At 39.1% G+C, this 25,573-nt stretch overlaps 1 long non-coding RNA gene and 1 pseudogene across 1 annotated transcript; both read right to left on the reverse strand.

Moving 5' to 3' along the window:
* Positions 1-3,395: 3,395 nt before the first annotated feature.
* LOC140699669 (uncharacterized) lies at positions 3,396-9,829 on the reverse strand. The gene is made up of 6 exons (XR_012077921.1): positions 9,758-9,829; positions 8,930-9,086; positions 8,735-8,823; positions 7,764-7,820; positions 5,860-6,076; positions 3,396-3,910 (listed from the first exon to the last, which is right to left on the reverse strand). It is a non-coding gene; the product is annotated as an uncharacterized lncRNA (long non-coding RNA).
* A 13,416-nt stretch (positions 9,830-23,245) lies between these two features.
* Positions 23,246-23,733, reverse strand: LOC102545079 (large ribosomal subunit protein eL29 pseudogene; annotated as a pseudogene).
* Positions 23,734-25,573: the final 1,840 nt, after the last annotated feature.

Raw genomic sequence — 25,573 nt, forward strand, 5'->3', positions numbered from 1 at the left:
GGCAATTAAGCATTTGAAAAGATGCTCCACATCATGTGTTATCAGGAAAATGCAAATCAAAACAATGAGACACACTTATTAGAATGGCCAAAATCCAGAACACTGACACCACTAAATGCTGGTGAGGATGTGGAGCAACAAGAACTCTCATTCATTGATGATGGGAATACAAAATGCAAGATGGGACAGCCGCCTTGGAAAACAGCTTGGAAGTGTCTTACCAAAAAAAAAAAAAATGCTTTTAATATAGAATCCAGCAATTATGCTCATTGGTATTTACCCAAAAGAGTTGAAAACTTACATCCACACAAAAACCTGCACATGGGTATTGACAGGGGCTTTATTAATAACTGCCAAGACTTGGAAGGAGTAAGGAAGGTGTCCTTCAGTAGGTGAGTGGATAAATAGCAGTACATTTGGCTAATGGAATATTATTCAGCACTGAAAAGAAATGAGCTATCAAGACATGAAAAGACATGGAGGAAGCTCAATTGCATACTACTAAGTGAAAGGAGCCAGTATGAAAAGGCAATGTACTGTATGATTCCAACATATGACATTTCTGAAAAGGCAAAACTGTGGAGACAGTGAAAAAAAACAGTGGTTGCCAGGGACTGGTGTAAGAGGAGGAGTGACAAGTTGGAGCACAGGGGATATTTAGGGCAGTGAAAATACCCTGTATTATACTATAATGATGAATACACGTCCATATACTTCTGTCCAAACCCAAAGAATTGTACACCACCAAGAGTGAACCCTAATGTAAACTTTGAACTTTGGGTGATGATGATGTACCGATAAGGTTCATCACTTGTAGCAAATGTACCATCTGGTGGGGATGTTGCTAGTAGGGGAGGCTGTGTATGCCCTGGGGCAGGGGGTAATCTCAATTTTGCTGTGAACCTTAAACTGTTCTAAGCAGATTATCTTCCTTAAAAATGTAACTACTTCACAGACATTTGGGAGGAATCGATACCACGATGCATGAAAAGCATTTACTACTTAGAGGTAGAGGGTCTCTATTTGATACTTACTATGTTTCAAAGACATCTACTCCTTCCGTCTTCTCTGCCTCTCTCTCAGTTTACCCCAACTCACCTTTCTACTGGAAAACGACAATGGCTGCACACACTGTCTCCTGTTGTCAGTCTTGAAGGCTCCCATCTGTTATTCTCCGTGATTTCCCCTACCTTTAGAGCTTCACACACAGTTTTCTCGTCTCTGCTTTAAACCTTCTTCTCTTCTTGTCCTGATCGTTCGAGAACCTGCTCATACCTTGGTTCGTAAATTAGATGTCAATTTCTCTGAGAACCTTCCTGACTCATAACCTCCTCCAATAGAAGATATTTCATACAATTATCACTGAGTACATTCTACAAAAAATGTATCTCCCTGCCTTCCTTTCTATCCTCCCCATTAGACTGTAAGATTCTTGAGTTCCGGAACTGCATCTGCCAGGCTGTCATAGTCTTAGTGTTTATCCTCATGGTCACCACATAGGTGCTTAGCAAACAATTTCTGAGTGAGTGAATTCCTAATCCAGCTATTCTTGATAAGCTATTAGTAAGAGACAGTAAATTCTTGGTTATAGTTTCTGGGATAGCCAGGCATCCTGATTCCTCTTTTTAAAAGCTGCTAAAGGCTTGTTTCTTTGCTTTGTTTTTAATAATAGAATCCCATAATAAAAAGCTACAGATCTCTGATATCATTTCCCAATTCTATTCTATTTGTTACATTGTGATTACTCTTTATGAATGTTAGAAATTTAACAATACTTTTTCAGCAAGTATCATCTATAAAAGCAAAATTTCTCTTTAGTTTTTGTTTTTTGAAAATATCTCCAGGGAATTATATCCCCATTTGTGCTTTAGAGAGGTTTAGTTATGATATAGAATGCAACAAAGAAAATATATAACTTCAGAATACTGCACATCAAGATTGCAAATCTTCCATGGTAGTTAAGAGATCATATTTTTCTAAAATATGCACTATAATGAGAGAATTCACAGTTTATGACTTCCATCTGGCAGACCTGACAAACGAAGGTCATCAATCTGTTCTCAAAAAATAGCTTTTTGCTTAGACTCTAACCCCTGAAGACGTCTCTGATTTGTGGTGATCTAATACTCTTTCCAGACGTCCCATCATTCAAGGTCTAAGGTCAAGGACACGAATCTGCGTCTGCTGGCTGGAAAAATAGGTGAGGAAGATGATCAAGGAGAGTCCTTGGAACTCATCTTCTTTGTCAGTATCACTTAGCGTAAAGGTGTATGTATTTCAGCTCAAACACATTCCTCCCTTCACGTGGCCCTTTGTTCCTGCAGTGCTGTTTTATTTTATTTAATGATTACCTCCTTGGAAGCAATCACTGTTAGATCCTTCCCGTTTCCCCTTTAATTGGTCTCAGACTTTCAGACCTGCCTTTATGTTTACTTTCCCAGATGCCTAACTCTAGGCCAACAACTCCTATGAGTAAGTTTTGTGTTGAAAGTGCAATTTTAACATTTTCTAATATGAAGAATAGAACTTTCAGGAGAGCACCATATTCCACCGAAGCACCTTCTCTTTATTTTTCTTTCTCAAGACGTAGATAAAAATGATACAAATTGTTCATTATATCAATGAGCTTAAAAGTGTTTTTTTCCCTAGAAACACTAACCCCTGGGATGTTAAAATGGTCAAACACATTTAGGAAATACATTTGTGAAGTTATATGTATTTTTCTTAAGACTTCTGAGGGGCTTTAATAAGCTAATGTAGATTGTGAGTCTCTAAGACAAGATACCGTGTACAAGCGCCCCCAGGTTATTTGCTATTTTGTTTCAGATCTTCTCTCTGAATAGTCGTCTGTGGAATATTTGGTAGAAAAGACTGCACTAAATATTGTGGCATCCACACAGTAACTTTTCTTTTCTTTCTTTTTAAAAACATTTACTTTATTTGGTTATTATTATTATTATTATTATTATTATTATTATTATTATTATTGCAGGGGGAGGCAATTAGTTTTATTTATTTATTTTATTTTTAGAGGAGGGACTGGGGCTTGAACCCAGGACCTTGTGCAGGCTAAGCATGCGCTCTACTACTTGAGCTATACCCTCCCCAACTTTTCAATTTTATCTGGTTTTTAATTAAATCAGGCAACAACCTTTAGTCCCTTACTGTACTAGTAGGAAGTACCCGTGAGCTTTATTCAGTCCAAGCCAATTCATTTCCCATTTGAATGTCACAAAGTTGATACTCACATGTGATACACAGAAATGGATTTCCTAATTTTATTTATATGTTGTTCTGAAGAGTGAAGGCCGAGAAAAAAAATCCAATGCTATATTTTTTCCACACCAGTCAATAATATTTATTGCTTTTAATCAGAAAGGGAGGAAACTCCACATTTCTGCTATGCATCTTTAAGTTCCTGACTCAGTCCCTGTGACCGCATGCACTTTACCCTAAGCACTTCTGTAGGATCTGTGAATACGACGATGCGGAACCCCAGGCCAGGGAAGGACGGGCCAAGGGACCCTCAGGGTCAGTGTAACGGCTGCCGTGGGGGCATCGCACAGGGTCACAGAGGAAGATGAGCCTAATTCTGTCTCTGAACGTCAAGAAAGTCTCAGAGAAGGCTGGGCCGGAGCTGCTGCTTGAAGGACAAGTAAACAGATGAGTAGGTAGAGGGCTTCCAGTCAAAGAACGCACCACACCTGGGGGACTGCCAATAGCTCTGCTTTTCTAACAGGAACAGTATGAGGGAAGGAACCGCCTCTCCTGGACCTTCTTGGCATGGGGTTCCTTTTATATGCTGTGGCTTCAGTCTCTTTCAAAGATAGTGTATTTGGTGGAGGGTACAGCTCAGTGGTAGAGCAGGTGCTTAGCATGCATGAAGTCTCCTGGATTCAATCCTCAGTACCTTCATTAAAAAAATACGACACAAATGAAGATTGTGTATTAACTTGTTCTCATAATTTCCTGATCTCTCCTTCGCAAAGAGTGAGAACTGTCTTACTGGCTGGATTCTTCAGTGCGGTAATGACTTTGATAACAAGGCCACAGCTAATGGATATACTCACAGCGTTGTAGGGGAGACCTTTGTGAGAGGGCAGACACGTCTTTCTTTTCTTGATGTTACATATAAGGGGAAATGCAATAAGAAAATTGGAAGAGAGAGTGAGAGTAGACATGTAGGAGAGACAGTAAGATTTTAGAGAAAAAATCATAATCATTATATTAAATACCACAAAAGTATAAATGCTGGTATTCAGTTAAGTGTTGTAAAAACTGAAAAACACATATAAACATCTTTACTCTGAGTGCTGTCTTGAGCAAAAAAGATAGAGATATCAATAGAATTATTAAATATAAAACATTTCATGGTCTTAAAAGCGAAAGATACAATTACTTAAATCAAAGTGATGCTACAACATGCACAGCACATTCCTATCCCTCCCATTCTGGAAATCGTTCATTTCTTTATCCCAGTTGCCTAAGAGGCTCTTCTTTTCTCCAATATGTATAATGCACCAGTGAAATTTCCCAAAACTAGAGGAAACGTTTAAGGGAATAAATTGACTGAACCACGTGGCAAGGTTCTCTGGACTTCTCAAATGGCAAATCGTTGAAGTGGAGGAGGAGGACCTGAGACTTGTTAAGGAGAAAGGAAAGAGAAGGCATTAAAAGGGTTGTTTTTATGAAAGAAAGCAACGTAGCTGTGGAAGAGACAGGATGGAAATAATTGCTAAACTTGAGTTATTTCTGTGAGCCACATACCATCCTCAGCCTTGTGTGTACTCGAAGTTTAACCCTTTCAGTGATTCTACAAAGGAGATCCTATTATTGCCCCCATTTGGGGAATAAGGCGCTCAGTCATAGTGGGGCTAATGCCTTGCTCTAGATGATGTAGCTAGTGAGCCGAAAGCCAGGGGTTCAGGTTCCAAAATCTACAGTCTTAATATTTACACTCAGCATCTTGCAAACACTAAATGGTGGTAGTTTTCTATGTTGGCTACACTTTATAAAATCAGGTATTTATGAATCCCTTAAAGATTGACTCTAAGTGCATAAAGGTAACATTCCCTGACCAAAATTTTTATATCAGCTAGTTTGGCATAACTTGTATTCAAGGTCATGGCCTGAAAGTCTCAGTCCCACCGTTAGCTGGTTATTATAATGACTCCTTAAGAGACAAATCAAGCATCATTTTCATTCCTTATGGTTGATTTATGAGTGTATCTATGTACAGATGTGTTTATTCCATGCTGAATGTGTAAAATTCTAACTGGATGCCAACATTTTTAAAAATAAATGAATAAGGTGGAGAAAAAATTGAAAAATGTTCACAATATAAAATGAAACCAGTATTAAATTAATGCATAATATTTAAGCCATAATATCCTGTCTTCTTGTTATAACAGGGTCTACAAATTTTGTTCCAGGACTCCTACCTGTCTCTACCAAATAAATAAATGAAATTCAATTAGTAAACTTGTCAGAAGAATCATGAATCATTGCTAGCATAGATACAATAAATTTCTCCTGCGGATTCTTGTAAAGTAGTGACTGTGGTCCAAGTCCTCAGGGAATAAGAACCATTTCCCTCAGCAAATAAATCAACAACAGAATTCACGCAGTTGTTGTTGTGTTATAATTGCCCTTTGTTGTGAACGGGTAACAGTATTCCAAAGCAGAATTCAATAATAATTTCCAAACGGTACCAGAATTATAGAGTCCAGGAACATCCTTCAGTGATGTTACAGATTAACACATGGAGACAAAACATCAAGTATTTTATGAATCATACTAAAATGAATATTAGTACATATAACTATAAACACACACATAATGAAAGAGCCTAAGACTTACTGTGAAAGGTGTACTCTGACATTTTCTATTTTACTCTAATGTCATTTAAAAGTTGGCCAGGAACTAATACATTAATTTCCTGACCCACAAATGGCCTTGTGACCTATGGATTGAAGGATGTTGACCTGGAGCCAATTTGAATGTCACATTGCCCGTTATGTTTCTTATAGTGAAACTTGATAGGTATCGAAGAGAAGTGGATTCGAGTTCTTCTTCCCTAAAACAGCAGATGGAACATAAATATTATATATATTTTTCATCATACTTAACAGTCTTTATCAATCCAGGTTTTATTTTTTTACATACATAGTGTTTTGGGGTTTGTGTGTGTGTGCAAGTATATATATATACATATATATATGTATATACATATAATTTATCTTTTTTTTTGAAGTATAGTCGGTTTACAATGTGTCAATTTCTGGTGTACAGCATAATGCTTCAGTCATACATGAGTGGATACTAAGATATATAAAAAAGATAAATATTATATTTTGATGATTAAAGAGAAACACTTTCTTCCACAGTTTAGCAAAAGTTGAGATTCTGGGAAAAGGTCTTACTACTTGATGCAGACGCGGAAGACTGAGAATAATGTCAGACAAGATACGCGGTCACTCAGATATCAGATGAAAGTAGTGCAAGGACGTGGCTGTGAGCCTGACACTAGTCTAACTCAGGAAATCATTTTTAGTTCTCTTGAGTGCTGGGACAGATAATGAAACCCTGTGGTTTTAGGTCATTGACTGTAGCCTCAAATATTTTATCCTCAGAATTAAAAGTCTCTAAAGAATGCTGTTAATGTCCAACTTGAAACCGTGTGATTTCTTTGGAAACTCTCAAAAATAAACTAAGTTGCAAAAGATAGCTCATATTTGGATGTGGAAAAAAAAATCAGAGGAGGGCAGGTAAAAATGATACACTTGCATTTTACCAAGGAGACCCACCCAAGAAAGACTGTCTCATGGCGTCCTGTTTAGAGCTGGTATGTGGTAGGGAACCAAAAACATGCTTCTAGAATGAATGGACTAGTTAGTGAAGGACAGTTAGGTAGAAAATACCCATTTCTATATCTAGAAGTATAAAAACGTGTCTTTAGATGAAGATAACTTTTATAGAAGTGAACTACATCTACCTTAATGTCTATCTTTTAAGAGAAAAATAGGTTCTATTTGTATATTTTTCTAGTGATCAAAAAATTCATAATTAGTAGGTGCTGAAATAGGCAAACGTGTTTTTAACTTAATAAAACATGAACAACCTTAGATAAAGCCTACAGAAAGTTTAAACTCTTTGAAAGGCTCAATGCTGAATCTTTTGACTATTTTATGATTTTTTTGCTTTTATTTCTTTTTAATCAACTTTCATCCTAAACTACTGAGCTTGTATGCAATTATATAATCTATCGTTACCATCTCCATCACTTCATCTTTCCCTCCCCCTTCAATACTATGAATAAATGATTTATTACTGGCATCATACACTATGAAAATGCTACAAGTGAATGTTAAATAAATACAAAATGATTAATACAAAAAATGCGTTAAAATACAGTTTTGGCAGGGGTCTGAAACAACATTTGATGGGGCTAGAAAGTTTCATTGTTTACAAAAAAGACTGCGAGTCTCTGATGTCTTTCTCTTAAAGATAGAAACTGTGGTGTTTCATCTTATAAGAAGAAAGAATTTATCATCTACAGGAAAGAATATTACAGTAAAAGCACTCTTTTTTTTTGCTGCTGAAATTGTAAAATTAATGAAAGTTCTTTGTCATTTTCTCATGCATAAATATCAAAGTTAATGCCTGGAAATGAAATTTGTACAAGCAGCATTTTAAGTTCTGTTGGCAATTCGAAAGTTCCTTCCACGTTGTTAGAAGAAGAATCTAAATCGATGTTTACTCACTTATCACTGTGCTGACAACTCCTCACGTTTTCATGTCTTCCCAGTGTCTTGCATTTCCTACGCCAAGAATCAAAAGGAAAGATATGGTTTTAAAATGTAGTCTTCTTTTGATTTTTGAAAATGCCCTGTTTCGATACCCTTTGAAGTTTAGAAATTAATCTCTACCAGCTGTGAGCAGAGTCAACGGCTAATTATTTATTCTGATTAATCGATTCACTTTAATTATGATTTAGTTTTTAAGGCCTCTAGACGTATGAATTTTCACTTGAAGCAGGATTACATTATTTGTTTATCTCTATTTGAAGTAATAAGTCAAGGAGACATGTTTTCTATTTTCCTCCAAAGTAGAGAAATTGTAAATGCTAGTTATAAATGTAAATGCAGTGGGTTTGTATGTATATACACGTATTGACTAATAATATTATAACAGTTGTCCTGAACAAGGAGTGTCTGTACGCAATGGACCCCCTTATGTATGAGAGAGTTACTTCCTCTCCTGTTTGTCATTTACTACATCTTTAAAAAAAAACCATGTCTGTTTTTCTCACATTCATCTGACGGGTTTTCGGAAGGCCAGTCTGTGAGTAAAGTAAAAATTGTAGCTGAAAATGAATTAGCACCATCTGCCTAAGAGCAGCCCCCCCCCCAGGTGCCAACGAAGGGCGTGATGACCCTCATAAATGCCTCGTGCCAGCTGATGAGAGTGAAGGCTCATTTCCATAAGGAACGCTCCTTCTCTGTGTGCGCTGCGGACCACAAGCTGTGCGTGGTACAGGCTGGCAGAAGTCGGCTGTGCGTCACATCGGCCGTGATGCTGATCACCCACGCAATAAGACGACCACGCAGACGCTCTGCCTGGCCCAGAGCCCAAGGGACCACTGTCACAGCGGCTTCACCACCACAGAGCCTTCGAAGCTAGCCATCTTGGTGGCTACTTCCTCTTCCTTGTACCCACATAGACATCCATTTACCACCAAGGCTTTGCTTCCAGAAGACACAGCTAGCATAAGGCGAAGAGGCAGACGGTCTCACTGTTTTCTACTTCTGTCACCAAAATCTTCTGAGCAAAATGAATAAGAGCATGGATCAGATTTGCTTGTGCAGAATAGAAAAGGCAAACAATGAAAATGTGAGGGGAAAAATATACCTTGGGAGGCTCTGCTGACCTGGAAAATACAAATGGCAGCCTAGAATTCCCATGGTCGTACTTTTCCAACACAAGCACAGGCTCAGAGCATGAAGAGGAAGTGAGGATACTGGCACAGGCAGAAAGGACCACAATCTTCTTAACCATCCCTGGAGCGCAAGTTACTTTATTTCACACTGAGGGAAAAAAAAATGTGTGTAATTTTTTTCCCATTACAGGGGGAAACAAATGTGATAGTATTTATCAAAAGAAGAAAATTTAAGTCAAAGAAATGAATCTATAATTGGCATTTCTATATTCATTTAAGGACTAAAGCACAGAATTTCAATGTGCTTCTAGAATCAAATGTCAGACACAACAGCAAAATGTCCAATTATGTCTTCGCTTGACTCATGTTCATTTTCACCCTGAAAGATCACTTGATTAAGGGATGACACGAGAAAAGTGCAAACAAACAAACAAACAAACAAAAAGGTAATAGCTTTCATCTCTGCTTTAGAGAAACTGACCATGTCTGCTCAGTCAATGTGAAAGTAAGGAGGGCAGGAGGGAAGGATAGCCAGGAGAGGGGGAACTGGAGGAAGCAGTGGATGGGAATGGCAGTAATTGATGATGCCCTGGTACCTGATTCTTGAGGGCTTGCAACAGAGAAGAAACCATTAACCATCAGTCAGATTGAGCGCGGTCCATCCAAAGCTCTGACAAAAGGCTCAACCACTCCAGATATCAGAGCACTGTGCATACAGTGGCTACTTGCTTGCACCCATGTTCACTTATTAATGGTGGAGATGGAACTTAACCATAGGCTTTTGATTTTCCAACTCAGCTGAATGAAATTGTAACTTACTGCCAGCTCTAAGCCTTCAGAACTAGAAACTTTTTGTCCTCTACAGTTTGAAGAGCAGAACACTCAGACCTGTTTAAATGCAGAAAAGGGACAGGCAGAGTTTGTTATAAATAACAATGAAATGATTCAAAACATGTATCCATTAAAAAAACATTCAACATTGATATCCAGTGGATAATTCCACCAGTATTCCAAAGGACACTGTGAAGATACACGAATAAACACTCAGTAAAATTATCCAGTCCCAAAGCTTCTCCAAAAAAAAAAAACAAAACAAAAAAAAACCACACAGAATTACAAAGGAAATTCTGAGTGAAAACAAAAAGAAAAGATATTTTGGCTTAGACTTAAGAAACAAGTTTGGAGTTGTCAGAAATAAAATGGCACTGGGACATTATCAACGTTGGATCACTACCCATCAGAAATGTGATAAGACAGATTCCTGTCTGAAAAGAATCCATTAATAATTTCTAAGCTTCCTTCCAAGGTTTTTATTCTTGACTCTAGATTTTTATGTTTCTTGAGTGTCTGAAAATGTACAGGGTGGGAACCTCAGTGTCGCATAACAGAGCATAGGTTCTCAGCTCTGACCACATATTAGCCTCCCTTAGAGAGCTTTGTAAAAATGCTTAAGAATACTCAGTGCCTGAGTACAATATAAAGCGAGTCTCTAGAGATGGGGTCTGGATGACTGTATGATTTTAAATGCTGCACAGGTGACTCCAGTGTGCGTCTAAGACCAAGGACCATGCCGTAGAGCAGGGCCTGGAAGTGACTGAGGTTAAGGACTCCTGACTGGTTGCGTGAGTCCCAGGAAAGCTGTCCAAGCGTTCCAGTAAGAGATCTGGCTTTGGCCAGAGCCATGTCACAGTAATGACATAGACAAATAGGAAATAGATAAAATAAGTGCAAATCAATGAAACTGTGTCCTAGGTCTCACTTTTCCGTAAACACTAGAGAAGGGTCACAGGCAGCTAAGTTGCTTATTATGTTGAGCCTCGCTTGGCAGTTCATTTCTGCTTATGACTCTGTACGCTGGCCTGTGGGACTGAGTTTCCCCTTAACTAGCGGTGCAGCTGCTAAAGGCTGCATTCAAATATGTCCCATTTGTGTGTCGTTAACACAGAATCTGTTGATGTGAAACCCTCCACCCCCTGGCTGTGACCCTGGGTATTTTCGACTGTGATCATGGCCAGAAACACAGGCAAACATTCCAGAGTTATAATAACATTAAATCAGAAGACAGAATCAAAAAAAAAAAAAAAGAACTAGAAGTAAAAATTATTGATTGTGAACACGTTTCTGCCTTTATGCATATTTTCTAGGCAGTTCAAAGATTACTCTTCTTGACGTAATAGATTCAAGTCAGGGTATAAGATGCCCAAATTGATAGAAGTTGAAATCTAAAAATTAAAAAGAAATCTACAAAAAGAATCTTTATTGCCGGCGACTACAGCACATGCATACACAAACACATCATAAATAATAGTCTGTGACCTCAGTAATAAAGATTGCACACAGGATACTTGAAGTTCTGGCCTAAATTTGTGTTATTTTAAACAGTGAGTTAAAGGCACATTAATAAAACTATATATATTATAACCTAAAAAATGATGCAGACACCAGCTGCTGGGAATTCATTAAATAAAATGCCAGCCTTTAAATGATCATACAGTTTATCAGAAACTTGCTTGATCAACAAATTTAAAATTTTTTTCCTTCTTTTTTTATTTTATTTATTTTTAATTGAAGTATAGTCAGTTTACAATGTTGTGTCAGTTTCTGGTGTACAGCACAATGCTTCAGTCACACTTAATACACATGTATTTGTTTTCATATTTTTTTCACCATAAGCTACTACAAGATATTGAATATAGTGCCCTGTGCTGTACAGTATACATTTGTTTATCTATTTTATATATACCAGTCAGTATCTGCAGATCTCAAACTCTCAATTTATCCCTTCCCACCCACATCCTCCCTGGTAACCATAAATTTATTTTCTATGTCTGTGAGTCCATTTCTGTTTTGTTAATGTTTGTTTGTCTTTTCCTTTTTTAGATTCCACATCTGAGTGATCTCATGTGGTATTTTCCTTTCTCTTTCTGGCTTACTTCACTTAGGATGACATTCCCCAGGGCCGTCCATGTTGCTGCAAATGGCATTGTTTTGTTATTTTTTATGGCTGAGCAGTTTTCCATTGTATAAATATGCCACAACTTCTTTATCCAGTCATCTGTCGATGGAAATTTAGGTTGTCTCCATGTCTTGACTGTTATAAATAGTGCTGCTATGAACATTGGGGTGCAGGTATCTTTTTGAATTAAGGTTCCCTCTGGATATATGCCCAGGGAAAGTACTTAGGAATAAATCTGACCAAGAAAGTGAAAGACTTATATGCAGAGAACTACAAAATGCTGACTAAAGAAATGAAAGAGGACTTGAGGAATTGGAAAGATATCTCATGTTCTTCCATTGGAAGAATCAACATTGTTAAAATGGCCATACTACCCAAAGCATTCTACAGATTTAATGCAATCCCTATCAAATTACCCAGGACATTTTTCACAGAACTAGAGCAAATCATACTAAAATTTATATGGAATCACAAAAGACCCAGAATTGCATAAGCATTACCGAAGAAAAAGAATGAAGCTGGAGGACTAATCCTCCCAGACTTCAGACAATACTACAGAGCTACAGTCATCAAAAGAGCATGGTACTGGTACAAAAACAGACATATGGATCAGTGGAACAGAATAGAGAGCCCAGAAATGAACTCACAAACTTTTGGTCAATTAATCTTTGACAAAGGAGGCAAGAACATACAATGGAATAAAGACAGTCTCTTCAGCAAATGCTGTTGGGAAAACTGGACAGCAGCACGTAAATCAATGAAGCTAGAACACTCCCTCACACCTACACAAAAATAAACTGAAAATGGCTTAAAGGCTTATACATGAGACAAGACACAATAAATCTCCTAGAAGAAAACATAGGTAAAATATTATCTCACATAAATATCAGCAATGTTCTCCTAGGGCAGTCTATCCAAGCAATAGAAATAAAAGCAAGAATAAACAAATGGGACCTAATTAAATTTACAAGTTTTTGCACAGCAAAGGAAACCATAAGCAAAACAAAATGACAATCTACGGAATGGGAGAAAATACTTGCAAAAAATGAGACTGATGAAGGCTTAATTTCCAGAATATATAAACAGCTCATGCAACTTAATCAGAAAAAAACAAGTAACCCAATCCAAAAATGATCAGAAGATCTAAACAAAAATTCTCCAATGAAGACATACGAATGTCCAACAGGCACATGAAAAAATGCTCAGTATCACTAATTATCAGAGAAATGCAAGTCAAAACTACAATGAAGTATCACCTCACACCAGTCAGAATGGCCATCATTCAAAAGTCCACAAATGGAAAATACTGGAGAGGGTGTGGAGAAAAGGGAACCCTCCTACACTGCTGGTGGGAATGCAGTTTGGTGCAGCCACTGTGGAAAACAGTATGGAGATTCCTCAAAAGACTAAAAATAGACTTACCATATGATCCAGCAATCCCACTCCTGGGCATATATCCAGAGGGAATCTTAATCCAAAAAGATCAACATCATTTTTAAATAGACAAGTGACGTGACATAGATAAAGAATAAAATAAATTCTCAGTGCCATTGAGAAAACTGTCATTTCCAAAACAAGTTAGGCTAAGTCCTGTGTTGATATCTAACATCCTGTTTCAAAAGCAGCCCTGGTGAACATCCAAGGGTCTGGACAGATCTTCTTTTGCCTGTGGGTGAGCAACAAGTTTCTCTCTGAGATTTTCTTTTCTCTTTTCTTTTCTTTTCTTTTCTTTTCTTTTCTTTTCTTTTCTTTTCTTTTTAAATTGAAGTATCATCAGTTTACAATGTTGTGCTAATTTCAGGTGTATAGCATAATGTTTCAGTTATACATATACATGTATATATTCCTTTTTATATTTTTTCATTGCTGACTATTACAAGATATTGAATACAGTTTCTTGTGCTATACAATAGGACCTTATTATTTATCTACTTTATATACAGTAGTGTCTATCTACAAATCTCAAACTCCCAATTTATCCCTCCCCATGCCCTATGTCACCTACGAACCACAAGTTTGAGATCTGCTTTTCAATGTGTCATCTCGAAGATTGTAAGCTGTCCTCCTGACTGAAAGCCACAAGAGGGGTTTCATACTGAGTTCCTTTGTAAGTTCCAGAACTTTCTTTGGAATTCCTCAGTCATTTTTGATGGTGACCACCAGAGTAACCACCACCCAGCGACCTCATATTCTAATGTTTATGTGCGTGTGTAGCAAAACCCCAAAACGGAGAGGAAGTTGGAGAATCTCTTCTCTAATTAACTCAATCAAAAGAAGGACTGAATTCATAATTCCTTACTTTAACTTACTAGTCAAAAGCCATGCGGGACTTTCTGAAGAGGCAATCTGGCTTAATTACTGGTAAGTTATAGATTACTTTATCCATTGTGCCAGATGAGCTGTCTCCTTTAACTAATGGCCGTAGAGTGAATGAGTGAGTTTACAGATAACCCTGGTAATTCTATCCAGTTAAGACAATTGATTTAAAATGACGAATATTTTGGTTTGGTTTTTGTATTTTGACATTTGCTAAGAGCCAGTGTTCCTTTTGTATGACCCCCAGACTCTATGGATTGACAATAAGTTCACAATAAGATTATCTTATTTTCCAAACTGTCTTATCATTTGTTCCTGGATCTTGTTAGTGCTATTTTTGGAATACCCTGCAGAGTTTCTGACTGATATCTTACTCCATTACTACCTTTGTAGGGCAAGGAAGGGCAGAGAGTCGTAGCAATGTCTGTTTATTTTGTAATAAGAGCAAACATCATCCATCTCTTTCACTTTGTAAGAATCTCAAAGTTATATGAAAAAGAAACCATATGACCTACTTTGTGTTGCTTCCTTGGTCAAAATATTTTCGGGGAAAAAAGGTGGGTTTTGTTTAAAGTGAGTGAGGAATGGCAAAAATAATTGAAGGAAAAGGAGATCATCAGAAATTATTCAAGAAAATTTCATGTGATGGAGAGAGAAACTTCCAGACGGACGTGGCCAACAGAGAACCCAGCATAGTGGATACAGACAGACCTTCCAGATGCACATCATGTGAAACTTTAGCACAGGGAAGGCCCAGAGAAGTTTCACTAAATTCCAGAAATTAAGTGAAAAAAAAAAAAAGCCTCATGCTCACTTGCAAAGAATCAACATTCAAACGGCAAATTGGCTACAGGCATCCATGAAGCTGTAAGATACTAGAGCAAAGCCTTCAAAATAGCAAAGGAAAATTATTTTCAATCTTGAATTTCATTGTCAACCAAACTATTCTTAAAGTATAAAATGAGAATCAAGACATTTTTGGAAAGCAAAATCTCCGAAAATTAACTTTCCCATGTACTCACCTGAAAGAAGGCACTGGAGGATTTTTTCAATAGTCAGGACCAAGAGGCCATGGGGCCAACTAGGTGGGGTCTCCAGCCTCTGAGACACAATGGATATATCAGGGTGGCAGTGAAGGGAGGTTTTAGGAGGACAGCTATAAGCCAGGAAGTGGGGGATCATCTTGTCCCGTTTCAGCCCATCCACAGCAGGTGATGCTAGCTGCTAGGAATGCCTGAGGGTTCTCACCTGTCCCCACCAGGAGCCCCCAGGGACTTTTCTCTTTGGAGCCAGCCTTGTGCTGGCCAGCCCTCATGCTTCTCATCATGACTGCAAGACTCACCACAGCAGCAACCATCAGGGAACTTTGGGGGGGAAAAAAAAGATTTATTACTTACAAAGTCTGGAGGGCACACAGCATGCCTGGTGTCACACAGATTGCAGGGAGAGAGAGAGAAAAAAAGAGTGTTAGACACCGGGCAAGGGGAGAGCAAAGGAGAGAGAAGGTAACAGTGCACCTGCGCTCAGGATAAGAGGTTTCAAAGAGCTGAAATTCTCTAAATGAGTGCCAGCAAAGAAGCTGGTCAGAATCTGATGCTGCAACTGCACAGTAGAGAGAAAGACCCAACTTCACCCAACGCTCATTATAATGTAATGAGCACTGTGGTTTGGGCCCCACCCATGGGCTTTCCCGTGTGCATCACGGGTGAGAACATGTACAAAAGAGATGAGCGTACCTGAGCACTCAAAGGATGTGAGCTGTCAACCAACTAAGCCAGGATGTAAGACAGGAGAACAAAGGAGTGGCGCCATCTTCCTCTCTTGGGTTGGCCTTCCTTTAGTTCTTGAAGGTGTACTATACTTTACTGACTTTTGCTCTACTGATAACACTTTCAGTCTTTGAATTGTTTCTCTCAGGTAAGACAAGAACTGAGGGCTTTTCCCCCTCCTTTTGTTAACAAGAGAAAGAGAGGGTTAGGGTTCTGCTTTCATTGGGATGGAGAGTAGAGGGTAGGGTTTCACGAGTTCATTCTTTATTGGTGAATTTAAAACATAAGAGGGGAAGTTAAAGTGTGGAAAGGGGAAAACAAGTAGTCAAATGGTCAGTTATCTGAGTCAAACAGAGATCCCCAAAATATGGGAGCTGCAGGGTGGGTGTTCATCCCCTGGCTATTTATCCCCTGGTGCAGCTGGCAATGAGTTTTGGGGTCCTTGAAGTGAATGTCTTAGTAATCAAAAGCTTAATATTGGGCATTACAATAAAAAAGGCCAACTGTCTGGCTGCTACACCACAGAGGATGGAAGGAAGACGGGGAAGTACTGGGCGCATGGGAGAGACTGAGGTGCAGAAGGATGAAAATATCTTAGTGTATAAAAGAAGCTAAAAATGAAAATGACACCAGCCATCTAAGCAAACATTTAATTAAACAATGAGAATGACTTTTATAAATTGTGTTCCAGTGTGTGTGTAGTTGTAAGAGATCTGTGTTTATTGTTCAAGCTAGAGTTTCAAGGTCTTTGATTTTGGGTTTTGAGATGATCAGCAAGGTATCAGATCATCATGTCTTCATTCCTGGTCCTTGATTCCTCACACAAAAGCAATCAACTGATACAAACAGAAGTTTGATTTCTCTGCTCTGTTTCAGTCAAGCAGACATTTTCCTTTGTCTACACAGGCATCTTCACCTTTCACTAATTGTTCACTCCCCTCCAGTTAAACTTCCTTACATACTGCTTGACTAAAACTGCTCTAAAAATGTAAGTAAACTCACTGTTGTCAAATATAATAAATACTTTTAAATCTCCATCTGATAAAGTTTCAAAAACAAGATGGTTGGCAATTTACCACCAACTGTCTTAGTGTCAGCATCCTCTCTGCCTTTCTTAGTCTAAGTGGAGTTGAACTGGGGGGGGGGGTCACTCAGTTCTAGGAGAAGACAAGTAGCCAAGACCTGACTCATCAGTGTGTATCATTACAACACCCTTAGCAACATTAATTGATTCAAGGGTTGACACTGGACCTGACTGAGGACATCAGCACTGAGTTCAAGACTTGATTTCCTGATCAGGCAGGAGGGAATCCCCTCCCTGTGGACTCAGGGGAAGGAGAATGTAAGCCTGGAGAGGGGACTAAATAATAAAGGGCAATGCTTCCACCAGACCTCGGTGAAAGGATTTCAATCTGAAATGAAACGAGGAGGTGAAATGGAGAATCTCAGGCATGCGCTCTCAGAATGAAACTTAACAAAGAGACTGATATCCTGTAAATAATTGATTTACCCAAGACTGAGATTTATATCCTGACCAACGAACATCTTCTGAAAATGTCTCCCCATCCTCAAGGCAATGGATTTCTTGCTTGGATTATGGCTGGAATTTCCCCTTTTTACATTCCTCGCCCATCAATACAGCCCACCCCAAACCCTCCATGGACTTGCTTGCTGCAGCATGCTTTTCCTGAATTCCAGTTTCTCTGCTATTCCTGAACAAACTGAAATTCAGGTAATTCGGACTTGCCTCCAGTTGACCTCTTTATTTCGGGTGACACCTTTATTAACTTGCTTTCTGCCTTTGTCTCCCTCTGCAAACTTACTTATTGCTTTGTGTACCCTGCTCCCATGGGGGATGGAGCTGAAATTAAGAAAGGGACTAAATTCTGGGTTTTGCTTTCTAGTGTTTTGAATTTTTTAAGCTCCTAGAGACCACCATAATTGAAACCATAATACATATACTTTCAAACAAGTCTGTTTTCTCAGATTTTTGTTTTTGTCAGTAACAAATGAAAAGCCCCTTCATAAGGTAATCATTCTCACCTTTGCAAGGTAGCAGAGCTAAGGACATAAATCTGAGACTTGCAAAGCCAGGCTTCCTGTCTGACTTTGGGTAAGATGATTAATTTCTTGAAACTCAGCCACACCATATGTAAAGCCGTGACAATAGTGACACTAATCTCACACGATTTGGGGAGGATTAAATAAGATAATACCTGTAAAGTTCACAAAAGCAGGCTTGGAATACAGTAAATGAAATATTTTCGCTGACATTGTTGCGATGATTATTACCACCCTTATTTTTCCATCTTGCTCGGAACACTCTCTTCATTTTGCCTTTTTTGCTCCACGTTCAGGTGGGTTTCCTACGACCTGATTGTTTCTTCTCAGCTCCTACACGGCTCATCCTACTTAATCTGAAATTACATGTCTACACTTCTCAGAGTTCCGATCATTTCCCCCTTCTGGGCAAACTCTCCACTTCCTTCCTAGGTAACCTCGTTTATCCCCGTAATGTAGACTACGACTCGCCCATCTCATTGTGCACAAAGCCAACCACTCTACTGAGGACCAGAGTCATGTATTTACACCCACTCCAAGGAGCCTACTCGTGGATCTCACTGCCACCGGGAACCTTCTCCTGCACCACTTTCATGATCTCACTCATTCTTACCTGTTCCTCCTGTAGGGTCTACATGTCAGGAAATGGCAATTCCTTAGAATTCTTCGAGCAATTCCTGAGATTCAAAGTCCAAGAATCCTCCCTGACACCTTTCTTTCCCTTACCCTAATCCAGTCAATTGTTAAGTGTCATCAGTTTTCCCCCTATTTGTATATGCATTTCATTCTCTCTATCTCTGTGGTTGTCTAGATTTTTTTTATAACTGTATTTCCTTCCTCTGATTCTGATTCTATCTCCATCTTATCTACTTTCCACATAGAATGATTTTCAAAAATGAAAATGGGATCTGTTACTCTTCTGCTGAAAAGCTCGTCTCATTTTCCTCAAAATGTAGACTCAAATCTTTATTTTGTTCTATACTGTGATTTGGTGCATTGGTTTTCTTTCTGTTTCTTGAAAGATTAAATTCTTTGCCTGCCTGAGAGATGCTGACAGGCCACTTCCTCTGCCTGCAAGTGTCTTCCTGTCCTGGTCACATGTAATCACATCCCATGAGTACTTTTCCAATGTCACAATGCATTTTGTAAATTTCCAATGTCTGTCACAAAGCTCGGGATTTACTGGGGCTAAAAATATGTCTCCAAATGAATGAATGGCTCTTATGTAATGATTCTTTTCTGCTCATTACAACAAATTAACATGAACAGGAAACAAATTACTGTAACTGGTGGTTAAGCTCTGTTACCAAACGTTGGCAGACCGCTTCCCACTCTTTAAATCAACAAGCTAAAGAGGCGGTGCTGACAGGAAGGAAAACTGCTTTTAATCAGAATGTGGGCAGTCCGCAGAGATGGCGGGCTTATGTCCCCAAGGACCGTCTTCGAAGATGCTGCTCAGCCAAGGAAGTTTTTAGAGAGAATAGGGGATAAATTTGGGAGTTTGAGATTTGCAAACGTTAACCACTATATATGAAAATAGATAAACAACAAATTCATACTGTATGGCACAGGGAACTATATTCAATATCTTGTAATAACCTTTAATAAAGAAGAATATGAAAATGAATATATGTACGTATATGCATGACTGGGACATTGTGCTGTGCACCAGAAATTGACACATTGTAACTGACTGTACTTCAACTGAAAAAAAGTCACATGAATCTCTAAAACTAAAAAATAGAATAAATAATAACTTGGATGAACTAATTTAAAAAAAGAGAGAGAGACTAGGAAAGAAGTCTTAGCTGATTAACGAGATAAGAGGCTCGGAATCGTCCCTGCTGCCTCCCCTCCCCAGACTGTGGACTGCGGGAGGGACTGTCAATTCTCTGTGAATTTTCTTAACATGCTTTTTTGTTCACACAGTTGTTTGTGAGACTCCCGAAGGGGAAACTAGGGAAGAGATCTGGTCATCTGTTAATTACTTCATTTCCATTTCCATTTCTTTGATGTCCAGAAAGACCAACAAGTTAGGCAAGGTACTGTGTGATTTGAAAGGTGTGTTGAGACCAGAGATGAGTGGGGCACAGGGGTGCCTGGTTTGAGGTTAATTATAACATAGTTTTTGCTAAAGTGACAAGAAACGGAGTTTCCTGCAAAGGGTGGCTTACGAGTCCACTTCCACCTGGAAGTTAAGATGACTACTTTTGTGTCATCTTTTAACTTGACTGGATCACAGGGTGCCCAGATAGTTGGTTAAATGGTATTCTGGGTGTTTCTGTCAAGGTAGTTTTCAGTGTGATTAACATTTAAGTTGATAGACTGAGTCAGGCAGATTTCCCTCCCTAATGTGAGTGGGACTTATCCAGTAGAATGAAGAGACTGACCTGCACCCTGAATAAGAGAATTCTTTCCTGCCTGACTCTCTGTAAACTGAGACATTTGCTTTTCTGCTACTGATACAGGAAAATGGGGCGAGAGAGGTTGGCCATGTCCCAGGTCCCAGGTGAGTCTCTGGGATGTGCCCCATCAAGTGAGGGTGCTTGGCTTTGTGCCAAGAGAAGAATTCAAGAGCAAGCCACAGTAAAGGTAGATTTATTCAAAGAGGTACACACTCCATAGACAGAGTGCAGTTCATCTCAAAAATCAAGAGAAAAGCCTCGAGGTGGGGGGCTGTTAGTTTTTATGGGCTCAGTAACTTCATATGCTGACAAGTGGGAGGGTTATTCCAACTACTTTGGGGAAGGAGCGGGGATTCCCAGGAACTGGTCCATCGCCCACCTTTTGACCTTTGATGGTCAGCCTTGCAGCTGCCTTGGCACCTGTGGGAGGACCATTTAGCAGCTCTTGTCTTTCACTGAGAAGATACTGAAGCTCAAGATCCACTGGGAGTTGAACTTCCCACCATCTTGGTGCTAACGGTTGTGTCATTTATTCCGTGGTTGTGCCCTGGCCCCAGCCCTCCTGTCTCACTACCTCCAGAATCAAACTAAGACTTCAGCTCTTCTTAGATCTTGAGCTGCCAGCCTTCACATGGGAACTACACCATCTGCTCGCCTGGGTCTTAGGGCTTTGAACTTGAACTGGAACTAAACCTTTGGCTATCCTGGGTCCCCAGCTTGCTAATTTGCATTGTAGATCCTGAGACTTGCCCATCTCCATAACTACACGAAACAATTCCTTGCTAAATCTCTCTCACTTTTGAGATAGAAGCAATAGCGATATAGAGATATATCTATTCTGTTTCTCTGGAGAATTCTGATTAATACAGAGGCACTGTGTGACTACAGCCAAAGTGACTTTTTGATTAATTAAGAGTGTCTTTGAAGAGGTGAACCTCAGTCGTATACATTGCTTTAGAATTAGAGTGTTCTGAATTAGCACAATTCATTCCCAAAATGCAATTGTATTCTCTGTTGTAGTCTGCACAGTGGCTGGCATTATAAGCATCTCATCAAATGTAATCTAAATGAATATTTAAAAAGATTACCCCTCTTAAATATATAATACTTCCTATGCATATTTAAGCAGAATTGTATAAATAGTTCTGTGCATTTCTAATAAATAGTTTGCTCAAAAACCTGTTTGTCTATGTGAGAAATAATGTATATATCCAAATCAAAAACATACAAAAATCAATTCCAAGTCAATCATAGATGTAAAATTCAAAATCAAGATTTTAAAAGCCTATAAGAAAAAAATAGTAAAATGTATTTGTGACTGCATAATTAGATTAACTGTTCTAAAAAAAAACAAAAAATCTGAAAGGAAAAGATAAATAAATTTACTCACAGTACATTTTAAAATACCTACATAGAAAGGACTTTCTATAATTTAGGTATATAGAATAGATGGTAATAGAATAGCTTTTTTGTCAAAAACAATTATTAAGATGGAACAAAACAAGAGAGAACTGCCTGAAGGAATTGGAAAAATAAAGAAAATGTCTAAGAGTATGATTCTTGAGAAAAGAAAAATGCAGAAGGCAAAGTCCACATAAGCCCTGTCTTTTCCTTGAAGCAGTTTCCACATTCTTCCAGCTGACATTTAGCATCCATGAAGGTTGTGGTCCCTCTGAGCATGAAGACAGAGGTCAGAGACTCAGAAGGTACAGCGGCTGCAGAGAGAGGGGCAAAGTACTGAACAGAAGGGAGTTGCATGGGGGGAGTGGGTGTAGCTCAGTGGTAGAGCATGTTCTTGGCATGCATGGGGTCCTGGGTTTAATCCCCAGTGCCTGCATTAAAAATTTTTAAATTAAATTTAATTTAAAGAATAAAATAAAATAAAATATTGGGGGGTGAGGGTATGGCTCAGTGGTGGAGTGCATGCTTAGCATGCAAGAGGTTCAATCCCTAGTACCTCCATTAAATAAATAAAAATAAAATAAATAATGATTTGGCTGTGCAGCTATATCCCTTTGCTTAACACATTTCTCCCTTCCACTAAACAAAAAATTATTTAAATAAGATTTTATTCCTGTTAAGAAAAACTTGCAAATAATTCTGAAAAAACATACCATACTCCTAAACCTATTCTTGAATGGCCAGTCACCTCCACCTAGGCCAGAGTTACTGCCTGCAGACAGTCTTAATGCTCCTCTGAAAACCATCACTGACACCATCGAGGTGAAAAAGAAAAGTAAGGAGAAGGAGGGTGTGCCTTAGTGGTAGAGAGGGTGCTTGGTGTGCATGAGGTCCTGGGTTCAATCCGCAGTGCCTCCATTAAATAATAAGTAGACAAACCTAATTACTTCCTGCCCCCAAAACAAACAACTAAAGTAGAAGACTTTTTCAAGATCTCTGTCCCCTGTGCACACCCATAAAACTTTCTATGGCTCCCAGCTGCTCCTCCATTAAAGACTGATATTTTCAGTGCAGCCTCAATAACCTGCATGGCACCTTCCCCCCATGTGTCCAGATCTCACTATGCATCATGTTTGCTTAACTCTCAACAAACTTTGGCTCAGTTGCCCTTTTTCCCTCCTAATTTCCTGAAACTGAAGGTCTATCAATTGCACATGTTGCTCCATCTTTCAAAATTTCATCCCCCCCCCCCCCGCAATTGTCTTGCATTTTCTCCTGGTTGACTTTTTTTTTTCTTTTGACTGACAGATCCTGCCTCAGGTTCATTTGTACAAACAGCACAGGTGGACATGAGCCCCATGCAGACAGCAGCCCAGGGGTCACACCAGTCCTTCTGTCCTCACCTCAGTAGATGAAGGCCTCTACTCTGGAGCTTCTGTGGGGCCTGGGCACCTTTGGGAGCCTGAGCCTGCACCAGAGCTGCAGCTGAAGCTGCAGCCTTGGTCTGAGTCTTGGCCTCGGCCTTTGGCCGACAGAGCCTGAGCCCCTTGGCGACATGGGCACAAGCACATTTCCCGAGCTTGGGGTGAGCAGGGCGGGCGAGTTGACTGAGCTCGCAGCTGCTGCCCTTGGGACCTTGGACTTGACCTCCTTGGGCTTCACGAGAGCCTTGACGGCCTCGGGACGTGCACCCGTGACCTTGGCGTTGTTGGCCTGCATCCTCTTCAGGCCCTCCTTGTTGTGCTTCTTGGCAAAGTGCGCGTTCCTCGGGAACTTGGGGTCCACCCCCTCAAAAGATTTGTCTTGTTGTGATCGAGGGTTTTGGATGCCGTTTCTGTGCCATTTTTGGGACTGGTTGTGCATGGTGTGGTTCTTTAACTTGGCCATGTCTGCACCGGAACTGGGAGATCCCGAATTGCCTGGGACCTGAAGGGAAAGAGCATCTCCTGGTGGACTTTGCACATCACCTGCAGCATCCTTCCTTAGGGAAGGGCTCCATGACTCCGCAGGTCAGGTGCTGTCCGCCTATCTTCTCACAGCACCTGTGTTTTTCTCATTTTGAATTTACCACTCAGTTGTAATTTTATACTTTTTTGTTGATGTCAATGTAGCCTTAGTGCTCAGCTTTTCCACTAGAGTGGGAGTCACAAGGCTAGGCAATAGACCCTGTTCACCATGGGTTCCCAGCATCCAGCACATGGCCCAACACATAGTAAATGATCGATAAACTTTGGAGAGAAAATCATGAGTGAATTGATTTTAAATTAAGATTTTTCACTGAGTTAAAATGTGTTTGGTTTATGAAGTCCCTGCTTCATTCAGTGTAATGATACAGGCACAAACATCTTCATTGGTATTTAAGCCCCAAATCACTCAATTTTCTGTATTTGGATTTATTATTATTCCTAAGTGGTAATTTCTAAGAAATATTAAATAATCTATCAAGACTAACACACTAAGCTAAAGTGCAAAGGGATTTCTGTTCTAACTAAAAACCTATCAAAGCATAATAAATAAAATACATTAAAACATAGCAGTAGACATACCAAAATGTCAAGAGGTCTTCAATTTTACAAAATGTTATTTTTGCTAAGAGCTTAATTTAACATAGACTAATACTTGAATCATATAAAGTCAGCTAATAATATTTAATACTAAAAATAGCTTGCTTTTCATAATTGAATTATATAGTCATGCTTGACTAGCAGTCACTTATTCAAATTCCCATACTAAAACATGCAAAATAATGTACCTTGATGACAAAATTTAGTGATGCTAGTCAGGATGTACCAACAAAGATTCCTTCCAAAGTATGGGGAGGTGACGAGACTGCTCACCTGAGTCATGGAGAGCATGGAGTTGGGGGTGGGGGTCGTCTCAGCTAATCAGAAGCAGCCCCTCACACGGTGTGGGGTTGGAGTTGAGACTCCTCTCACATTCTGGAAATTGAAAGCAGAAAAATAACAAAATAATCTTCCTTACCATTAAAACCACTGCAGTGCTTGACTGAATGGAAATAAAAACCACACTGCAAAAGAATACAATGTCACTCCAAGCCAAACACAATTTGCACTAAAAAAAAAAAAAATCCATGGAGAAAAACTCACATTTGAGAATTACAAAATTCACAAATTCTTACCACAAAGGAGTGTCAATAGATGCAATAAAGAGCAGATTAAGACCCTCAAAAAATTTCAGGAAATGGTTGACCATCTGGAAGAAACCATACCATGGGACATCTAAAATCATTCAAATCCTAAAAGAAGAAACATAAAATAAGAAAAAAAATGTAAGAAAAGACAACTTAGAGAAAGAGGAAGAAGAGAATCACTGAAACTAAACAGTAAATTATAATAAAAAATGAATAAAAAGTAAAATCACAGATTGTCTAATTGCGCATGGCAAATACAGAATCCATGAACTCCAAGATAGAACTGAGTAAATCCGCCAGCTTGTATAACACGAAATAAAAGGATGGGTATGAAAATGAGACTGAGAGACTTGGAAGACAAAATAAGAAGGGAGTTGTATTAATTAGGGCTAAAGAAGCAGAACCAATGTGAGGACTAGGCCACAAGAAGTTTATTACAACAGCTGCACCTTGCAAAACTGTAGGGGGAGCCAGGAAAGTAAAACAGAGTCAAATGACCAAAGAAAAGTCATTACAAAGGGGCTTGGAGTGGAGCAGGTGAGGAAGTAGATGGAAGGTGGTTGCCTGTGAGTCAAC

The sequence above is a fragment of the Vicugna pacos genome, chromosome 2, assembly GCF_048564905.1.
Source record: "Vicugna pacos chromosome 2, VicPac4, whole genome shotgun sequence".
NCBI lineage: Eukaryota > Metazoa > Chordata > Mammalia > Artiodactyla > Camelidae > Vicugna > Vicugna pacos.